General features: G+C 38.2%; 1 long non-coding RNA gene across 1 annotated transcript; it reads right to left on the bottom strand.

Moving 5' to 3' along the window:
* Positions 1-260: 260 nt before the first annotated feature.
* LOC132681874 (uncharacterized) lies at positions 261-9,769 on the bottom strand. The gene is made up of 3 exons (XR_009611292.3): positions 9,092-9,769; positions 1,360-1,784; positions 261-1,042 (listed from the first exon to the last, which is right to left on the bottom strand). It is a non-coding gene; the product is annotated as an uncharacterized LOC132681874 (long non-coding RNA).
* Positions 9,770-10,119: the final 350 nt, after the last annotated feature.

Genomic DNA, 10,119 nt, shown 5'->3' with positions numbered 1-10,119 from the left:
GAGGAGCCTGACTTGAGGCTCAATCCCACAAACAGTGAGATCATGACCTGAGCCAAAATCAAGAGTCTGAAACTTAACCGACTGAGCCACCCAGCTGCCCCTTGGTCCCTTTATCTTTAGCAAGGATATAAATGAGTCATGTTCTTGGAGATTTAAAAGACAGCAGATTATTATTCATTTATTTATGTATTTATTTACTTATTTATTTATATATATTTTTAATACTTTATTATTTATTTTAAGTTTATTTATTTAGAGAGAGACAAAGCTTGCAAGCAAGGGAAGGGCAGAAAGAGAGGGGGACAGAGGATCCCAAGTGAGCTCTTGTGCTGACAGCAGAGAGCCCGATGTCGGGATTGAACTCATGAATATGAGATCATGACCAGAGCCGAAGTCTTATGCCTAACCGACTGGGCCACCCAGGCGCCCCAACACTTCATTTTGAAGTAATCTGTACACCCAACGTGGGGCTGTCTCAAACTTACAACCCAGAGACCAGAGTCACACGCTCCACAGACTTAACCAGGCATCCCTTAGAGAAGATTTTAATATAAAAAGCCTAGTATTTACTTGGAAATAATTTCAAAGTCACAAAAAAGTTTCAAGAATGGGGCAAAAAGTACCTGTTTAGCTTCCATACAGCTTCACTTACTGTTAACATTTTATCTTACTTGCTTTTTTTGTTGGAGTTTTATCCTTCTTTCTCTCTTTATTTTTTTCTAAATTATTTAAGAATAAGCCGCATATGTTACACTTGTCTCCAGATACTTTATTGTATGTTTCCTAAGAAAAAGGACATTGTGTTATGTAACCACAGTACAGTTATCCGCTGCGGGAACTGTTAACCGTGAAACAGTTCCTTTGAAGAACTTAAGTTTACATTCCAGTCGGTCAGCTGAATGGCGTCCTTCCAGCTTTTGTTTTCCTCCTCTAGGTGTTGCAGTGTACCTGCTACATTCGGCTGTTCTCTGTAGTCTCTTTCATCTGGAACAGTTACGGAGCCTTTCTTTGTCTTTTAGAACAATGGCAGTTTTGTAGAATACTGAAAAAAAAATTTTTAAAGGAACAATTCTTATTTTTACTTTGTTTGCTATTTTCTCATGATTATATTCAGTTTATGACACCGGTCAAAATGGTACATAAATGATGTATTTTTCTCAGAGCATCGCATCTTGGGGTGCATAATATCTATCTGCCTGTTATTGACTATACTAATTTTGATACTTTGTCCAAGGTGTTGCAATTTCTCCACTATAAGGGAGAGGAATTTTTTTAAAGGATTCCTTTGGAGACAGCTGTTGTTGGGTTTGAACCTTGCTCCCCTCCCAAAGAGAAGTAGATATGTGATTTCCTCCTCACCTCGAGTCAAAAGAGAGAGGCTTCAGCTTGCAAAGCCTAAAGTACGTCCTTTGAATTTATCAGGTCACCGTTTGCTGATGTCTGACTCCTTTTCGGGAAATCTAGAGATCAAGAGAAGAGCTGGCTTGCTGCTTGGAAGTAGAGCAGGGGAGAGTATCTAGTAAATTGGAATCAGCCTGTTCTTCCAGAGTTTGTTAGGCAATCAGCGCATGAGTATTTCCCATGAACCAGATGTGAAAGAGAGCCTCCTTGGGGTCATCGCATAATCTGGCTCAAAGGCCACGTAAACAAGGAGAAGCTGGAGGAGTCCCATGGAATTCCTAGTGTTTGGGAGTATAGAGCGTATCCTTTCAGGTCGAGGGAACGGCAGCCGAGAGATCAACAGTGATTTGTAGGGGGCATCTCCTACAAACCCATGAAGAGCCCTGGAAGAGAAAGTTGGCTTTAAATATCTGCAAGCAGAGAAAACATGCAACCGTCCTATGAACTTACCTGTAAAAGTAAGAACATGTCTTTCCTCCTCTGGGTGGAGGGCAGTGGGTCAGAAAGGTAGAGTAGTAAAATCGCAGTAAGGAACAGTAGAAGCTTGGAGAGGGGAAAGAGGGCCCTGCTCCCCTCTGCCACTGACAGGAGTTAACCCACCGCAGAGCCCATCTGGAGGACAGGACAAGAGCTAGCATTAAATTAACTTTGAAGCTTTTGTTATTTTATGGGATCAAACATTTCTGTTTAAAATGGAATTGAGACTGTATTTATGATTTAAAGTAACTAACCTTTAATTATGTAAGAATGGTTTAAAAAGTATGTGACTGCTTTAGTCAGGGAAAAGCCATATCTGAGTGAATGGTATTTAGTTATTTGAAAAAATCTATTCATTTTTGAATAGGTAGTATATTACATGATTTAAATACAAATGGTATGGGGCGCCTGGGTGGCTCAGTCGGTTAAGCGTCCGACTTCGGCTCAGGTCACGATCTTGCGGTCCGCGAGTTCGAGCCCCGCGTCGGGCTCTGGGCTGATCGCTCGGAGCCTGGAGCCTGCTTCCAATTCTGTGTCTCCCTCTCTCTCTGCCCCTCCCCCGTTCATGTCTGTCTCTCTCTGTCTCAAAAGTAAATAAACGTTAAAAAAAAAAATTAAAAAAAAAATACAAATGGTATGAAAAGTGTACACAGAGAAGTTTCACATCTGTCCTTATCTACCTAATTACCGTTGTCTTACAGGTAAACATTTTAATATGTTTACTGTTATGGTATTTGTTTATGAAAACGTAAGCAGATATGATGTTATGCCCCTATTTTACACAAAAGGTAGCATACCTTTCTCTTTTTTTTTAATTTTCATGTTTATTTTATTTTTGAGAGAGAGATAGAGAGAGACAAAGTATGAGCGGGGAGGGGCAGAGAGAGAGGGAGACACAGAATCCAAAGCAGGCTCCAGGCTCTGAGCTGTCAGCACAGAGCCTGGCGTGGGGCTTGAACCCACAGACTGGGAGATCATGACCTGAGCTGAAGTCAGACACTTAACTGAGTCACCCAGGAGCCCCAGGTAGCATACCTTCAAAACTTTTCTTTCTTTAAAAAAAAAAAAACGTTGTAAAATAGAGGTGCCTGGCTGCATCAGTCAGTGGAGCATGTGACTCTTGATCTCAGAGTTGTGAGGTTAAGCCCCATGTTGGGTATAGAGATTACTTAAAATAAAATCTTAAAAAAAAATTGTGGTAAAATAAACATAAGATAAAATTTACCCTTTTATTTTTTTAATGTTTATTCATTTTTGAGAGAGAGAGAGAGAGATTGCACACGCATGCGTGCACACACTGGGGGAGGGGCAGAGAGTGGGGAACAGAGGATCCAAAAAGGGCTCTGCACTGTCAGTACAGAGCCTGATGTGGGGCTCAATCCCAGGAACCATGAGATCATGACCTGAGCCGAGACTCTGAATCTCAACTGACAGCCCCCCACCCCCAAGCGGCCCCCCACCCCCAGCTTTTTTTTTTTTTTTTACAGTGGCTTCACCATTTTACATTGTCACCAGCAGTGCTGGAAGATTTCAGTTTCTGTGTCCAATACTTGTTATTTTCTGTTTGTTTGTTTTTGATAATCAGTCATCCTAATGGTGTGAAATGTATCTCATTGTGGCTTTGATTTGCATTTCTCTAATGACTATTGATGTTAAGCATCTTTTCATGTCCCTATTGGGCATTTGTACATCTTTTTTTTTTTTTATTGTGGTAAAATATACATAACATTTTACCATTTCGACCATTTTCTTTCTTTCTTTTTTTTTAGGTAGGCTTCACACCCAGTGTAGAGTCCAACATGGGGCTTGAACTCATGGCCCTGAGTTCAAGACCTGAGCTGAGATATGAGTCACATTCTTGGGGTGCCTGAGTGGCTCAGTCAGTTAAGCAAACTTTGGCTTAGGTCATGATCTCACACTCTGTGAGTTCGAGCCCCGCGTCGGGCTCTGTGCTGACAGCTCAGAGCCTGGAGCCTGCTTCGGATTCTGTGTCTCCCTCTCTGTCTTTCTGCCCCTCCCCTGCTTGTGCTCTCTCTCTCTCTCTCTCTCAAAGATAAATAAACTTAAAAATAAAAAGTCTGTTGAGGAAGTGGAAAGAGCCAAAAATTTGGAGAAAATATGTATAAAACATTGATATAATGAAAGATTTCTATGATGAATATGTTAGTTCTGTTACGTATTCACTTATTTGACACTTTTATCATTACTAGCATCCTTCTTTATCTCCATTAGTATTTTTTGGCTTAAAATCTACTTGTTATGAGGGCACCTAGGTGGCTCAGTTGGTTAAGCATCTGACTTTGACTCGGGTCATGATCTTGAGGTTTGTGGGTTTGAGCCCTGCATCAGGGTCTGTGCTGACAATGTGGAGCCTGCTTGTGATTCATTCTCTGTCTCTCTCTGTCTCTGTCTCTCTCTCTCTCTGCCCCTCCCCCACACATGCTCTTTTTTTCTCTCTCTCAGAATAAATAAGTAAACTTAAAAAAAATAATCTACTTGTTAGGGCACCTGGGTGGCTCAGTCGGTTAAGCGTTCGACCTCGGCTCAGGTCATGATCTCATGGTTCATGAGTTCGAGCCCCACGTTGGACTCTGTGCTGACAGCTCAGAGCCTGGAGCCTGCTTTGGATTCTGTGTCTCCCTCTCTCTCTTCCCTTACCCTGCTTGCACTCTGTCTCTCTCAAAACTAAATAAATGTTTAAAAAATTAAAAAAAAAAATCTGCTTGTTATGTGTCAAAATAAAAAAGAGGAAAAAATGTGTACTTTTTTTTTCTTATCTGGCTGATCCATAACATGATCAGAAATCAATTTTGTCATCATAGAAAGACATGCTGTAAGAGTGAAGAAGAAAGAGTATACCTAGTTCTGTAGATAAAAGCTTATTGTATGTTGCCTAATATAACATCTAAGATATACTCAATTATATTTGTTCATGGATCCTCAGAAACAGAGAGGCTTAGCTTTTTAAAAACCTTTCAATGAATAGTTTATAAATCTTATTTTTAAACTATAAACTATTTCATATATATATGTGTGTATATATATATATATATATATATATATATATATTTTTATTTTTTTTTTTTTTTTTTTAAGATACTATTTTTAAGTAATCTTTACTCCCAACATGGGGCTTGAAACCACAACCCTGGGATCAAGAGTTACAGTCTCCACCTACTGAGCCGACCAGGTGCCCCTTTTATATATTTTTATTTGATTTGAAAACAATTAAAGTCACTTTCATGATTTTAAAGAAACTCTACTTGTCAGTTATTAATATACTACTATACCAGCTTTACTCTAGCTAATGTTTGCATGCTTATCCTTTTTCATACTTTTACTTTCAGCGTTTATATGTTCTATAAACTGAGCAACATGTACATAGCATATGGCATATTTTTATCCAGTCTGAAACGTGTCTTTAAATTGGCCTATGCAGTCCTTTTACATATAACATAGTTACTATTATAATTGGGTTTAATATTGCTTGTCTGGCTATTAGTTTTCTGTTGGTCTCTGTTTTTTTGTTCCTCTATTCCTGCTTTCTTGCCTTCCTTTATATTAACGAAATATTTATGTTAATCCATTTTTCTCCTCTATTCTCTTTTCATTCATGACTTTTTATAATTCTCTTAGTGGTCACACTAGAAATTACAATATACATCCTTGACTTATACTCTACTTAAGTTAGTACTTTGAAGAATACAAGAATCTTATCACAGTCAAGCTTCATTTACCACTTCCAGCTTTTTGTACTGTTATCATTTATTTTACATCTTCATACATTTTAAGCTCCACAAGATTTTATTGTTTTAAGCAATCAAAACTTATTTATAGTTACTTGTATCATGAACCTTAACATAGTTAAAGTATATTTATGTTTCGAGAGAGATTGAGAGCGTGTGTGCGTGATCACGTGAGTGGGGGGGGGGGAGGGCAAAGAGAGAGAGGGAGATTCCCAAGCTGGCTCTTGCTGTCAGTGCAGAGCCTGAAGCAGGTCTTGATCCCATGAACTGTGAGATCATGGCTGAGCTGAAATCAAGAGTGTGATGCTTAACTGACTGAGCCACCCAGGTGCCCCTGTAGTCTGTTTAAATTTAGCAATATGTTTTACATCTTTATCTGTTAGCAATTTTGTTCTTTCATCTGAGATTTTTCTTTCAGCCTGAAGAATTCTCTTCAGTGTTTCTTAAAAATCAATCTGCATATGATGTATTCCTTCAGATTTTGTTTTTTTGAAAACATTAAAAATTCTTCTGGGGGGCACTTGGGTGGCTCAGTCAGTTAAACATCTGACTCTTGATTTCAGCTCAGGTCATGATCTTACAGGTCATGAGTCCAAGCCCTACATCAGGCTGTGTGCTGACAGCATGGAGCCTGCTTGGGATTCTCTCTCCCCTTCTCTCTCTGCTCCTCCCCTGCTTACTCTCTCTCTCAAAATAAATAAATAAACATTAAAATAAAACAAAATGCACAGCTTAAAAAAATTTTCTTTTAATTCTGGTAAAGAACACACAACATTAAATTTCCCATTTCTACTGTATTCAAGTACACAGTTCAATAGTGTTAAGTATGTTCACGTTGTTATGTGATAGATCTCCAGAACTGAAACTGTATGCCCATTAAACAACTCCCCATTTCCCCCCACCCCCATCCTTCGTACAGTATTTGTCCTTTTTGTGACTGGCTTATTTCACTTAGAATAATGTCCCATGTTGGGGCACCTGGGTGGCTCAGTCGGTTGAGCGTCTGTCTGACTTACACTCAGGTCATGATCTCATGGTTTGTGAGTTTGAGCTCCACATCGGGCTCTGCTGACAGCTCAGAGCCTGGAGCCTGCTCTGCCCCTCCCCCGCTCATGCCCTGTCTGTCTCTCCCTCTCTCTCAAAAATAAATAAAACCTTAAAAAAGAAAGAATAATGTCCCATGTAGCTTGAGGCAGAATTTCCTTTTTAAGACTGAATAATATACCATGTGTATATATCACATTTTGTTTATATATCCATCCATTTGTGGACATTTGGGTTACTTCCACAGCTACTGTGTCGAATGCTGCTGTGAACATGTGTAAAAATATCTCTTTGAGACTCTTAAATATAGAGAACAAACTGAGAGTGGATGGGGAAGTGGGGGAGAGGGGAAAATGAGTGATGGGCATTGAGGAGGGCACTTGTTGGGCTGAGCCCTGGGTGTTGTATGTAAGCCAATTTGACAATAAATTATATTCATTAAACAAAAACAAAATGTATTAAACATATCCATTCTTTAACCAAAACAAAATATCTTTTTGAGATTTTGCTTTCAGTTCTTTTGGGTATATATCAAGAAGTGGGGTTGCTGAGTCATATGGTGATTCTATTTTTAATTTTTTGAGGAACTGTCATACTGTTTTCCATAATGACTACACAATTTTACATTCCTACCAACAGCACACAAGGGTTCCAACTTCTCCTCATACTTGACAGTACTTATTTTCTGTGTTGTTTTGTTTTGTTTTGGTAATAACCATTCTAATGGCTGTGGGATTGTCTCATTAGTTTTAGTTTGCATTTCTCTAATGATTAGTGATACTGAACACCTCTTCATATGCGTGTTTGGTAATTTGAACATTATCTTTGGAGAAGACAAACTGTTAGAGAGAACTATTAGAAGTATTCAAGTTCTTTGCCCACTTTTGAATTGGGTTATTTTTTGTTTTTGTTGAGTTGTAGGAATTCTTTACATATTCTAGGTATTAACCCCTTATCGATATACAATTGGCAAATATTTTCTCCCATTCTATAGGCGCCTTTTCACTCTACTGATTGCATCCTTTGATGCACAGAAGTTTTTAAGTTTGACTTAGTCCAGTTTTTCTGGTTTTGCTTTTGATGTTGTGCCCTTTGTGTTGTAAACAAGAAATCAGGTCAAATCCAGTGTCACAAATCATTTTTTGTATTTTTTTTTCCTTAGGAGTATTATAGTTTTTTTTCCCCTAGGAGTTTTATAGTTTTGGATCTTGAATTTAGGTTTTTAGTCCATTTGAGTTGAAAACATCTTTATTTTGCCTTCGTTTTTGCTGATATAGAAGTCTGTTGTTTCTTTCAGCACTTTAAAAGTGTTACTTCATTGTCTTCTGACTTCCATAATTTTTTTTGAAAAGTTACCTTTCAAACTTATTGTTGCCCCTTTTAATCTTTCTAAGATTTTCCCCTTTATATTTGTTTTTCTTCAGTTTGACTATCATATACCTAGATGTGGTTTTCTCTGTATCTCATTTGAGATTCATAGAGCACCTTGAATGTGTGGTTTAATAACTTTCATCAGGGATGAAATTTGGGAAATTTTGTCTACTATTTCTTCACGTATTGCTTCTCTTCATTTTTTTCTCTCCTCTGCTTCTTTGACACCAATTACATGGATATTAAACCTTTCTATCATGTTCTTTAAATCTCTTATACTCTTTCTTGTGTTCTTTTTTACTCTCTGTGCTTTAATTTAATACACTGAAATGTTCTTTAATTAATTAATCATCTCCTCTGTTTTGTTTAATCTGATATCAAACCCATCAATTGAATTACTAAATTCAGGTATAATCACTTTCTGTTATAGAATTTCTAATTGGCTTTAAAAAATATATGCAGGTTCTTAGGAAACAACAGGTGTTGGTGAGGATGTGGAGGAAAGGAACTTTTGTGCACTGTTGAGAATGCAAACTGGTTCAGCCACTGTGGAAAACACTGTGGAAAAGTGTTCCTCAAAAAATGAAAAGCAGAACTACCTTATGATCCAGTAATCATACCACTGAATATTTACCCAAAGAATACAAGAACACTAATTCAAAAGGATATATGCACCCCTATGTTTATTGCAACATTATTTATAATACCCAAATTATGGAAGCTGCCCAAGTGTCCACTGAAAGATAGATAAAGAAGATGTGATATATATACACAATGGAATATTATTCAGCCATACAAAAGAATGAAGTCTCGCTATTTGCAACAATATGGATGGAGCTAGAGAGTATAATGCTAAGCAAATTAAGTCAGAGAAGACAAATAGCATATGATATTACTCATGTGGAATTTAAGAAACAAGCAAACAAAAAAAGGGGGGAAAAGAGACAACCCAAAAAATAGATACTTAACTATGAAGAACAAACTGGTGGTTACCAGAGGGGAGTTGAGTTGGGGGATGGGTGAAATAGGTGATGGGATAAGGGTACACTCACCAGGATGAACACCGAGGAATGTATAGAATTGTTGAATCACTGTATTAATATAACACTGGATGTTAACTGTATTGGAATTAAAATAAAAAACTTAATAAAAATATATGTAGATTCTTGCTCTTTGGTGAAATTCTTCATCTTTTCTTCTCCTGGATATAAATCATAGATGTTTTAGTCCTTGTTTGATTACATTCCAAAATCAAATTCACCGGGTAGCTCCTTTTTTCTATTACCTGGGTTTCTTCTCTTGTTTTTTGATAAGTTGATCCTTTTCTTTTAGCATGTGTTGATGAATCAGGACATCGTGGATAACAAATTGTACTTATTCTACCTGACAGATAGAACAGCAGTAAATCAGCTTGATTCTAATGTGCTTCCCCTCTCTAATTGTTCATAAACTTTAAGTCCTGCTTGTGTTTATTGCTTTGCAGTAGTTTCATATGGTTTGTCTTAGGTTGAATTCTTCCAGAGGTAGACCCTGAAGCAAGGATTTGGATAAAATGATTAATTAAGAAAGTGCTTCTTGGATAAACCATTAATGGAGTAGAAGAGGGGCGCTTGGGTGGCTCAATTGGTTAAGCGTCTGACTTCAGCTTAGGTCATGATCTCACCATTCGCGAGTTCTTGCCCCACGTCGGGCCCTGTGCTGACAGCTCAGGGCCTGGTGCCTGCTTTGGATTCTGTGTCTCTCTGTCTCTCTGCCCCTCCCCTGCTCACACTCTGTCCCTCTCTCTCTCTCAAAAATAAATAAACATTAAGAAAATTTTTCTTAAAAATTTTTTAATGCTTATTTATTTTTGAGAGAGAGAGAGAGAATGAGCATTAAAACTGGGGTGGGGGGGGAGGTCAGCACAGAGCCTGACGCAGGGCTCGAACCCACAAACTGTGAGATCGTGACCTGAGCCGAAGTCGGATGCTTGACCGACTGAGCCACCCAGGCACCCCAAGAAAACTTTCTTGAATTTGAAAAAGAAATGGAGTAGAAGAAACAAGATATGGAAAAAGAAGGCAAGGGAGGGTACCACGTA

Source organism: Panthera onca, chromosome A1 (assembly GCF_046562875.1).
Source record: "Panthera onca isolate mPanOnc1 chromosome A1, mPanOnc1 haplotype 2, whole genome shotgun sequence".
NCBI classification, from domain to species: domain Eukaryota; kingdom Metazoa; phylum Chordata; class Mammalia; order Carnivora; family Felidae; genus Panthera; species Panthera onca.
The sequence above is the reverse complement of the archived record's forward strand: the minus strand, read 5'-3'. Positions and strand labels throughout refer to the sequence as shown.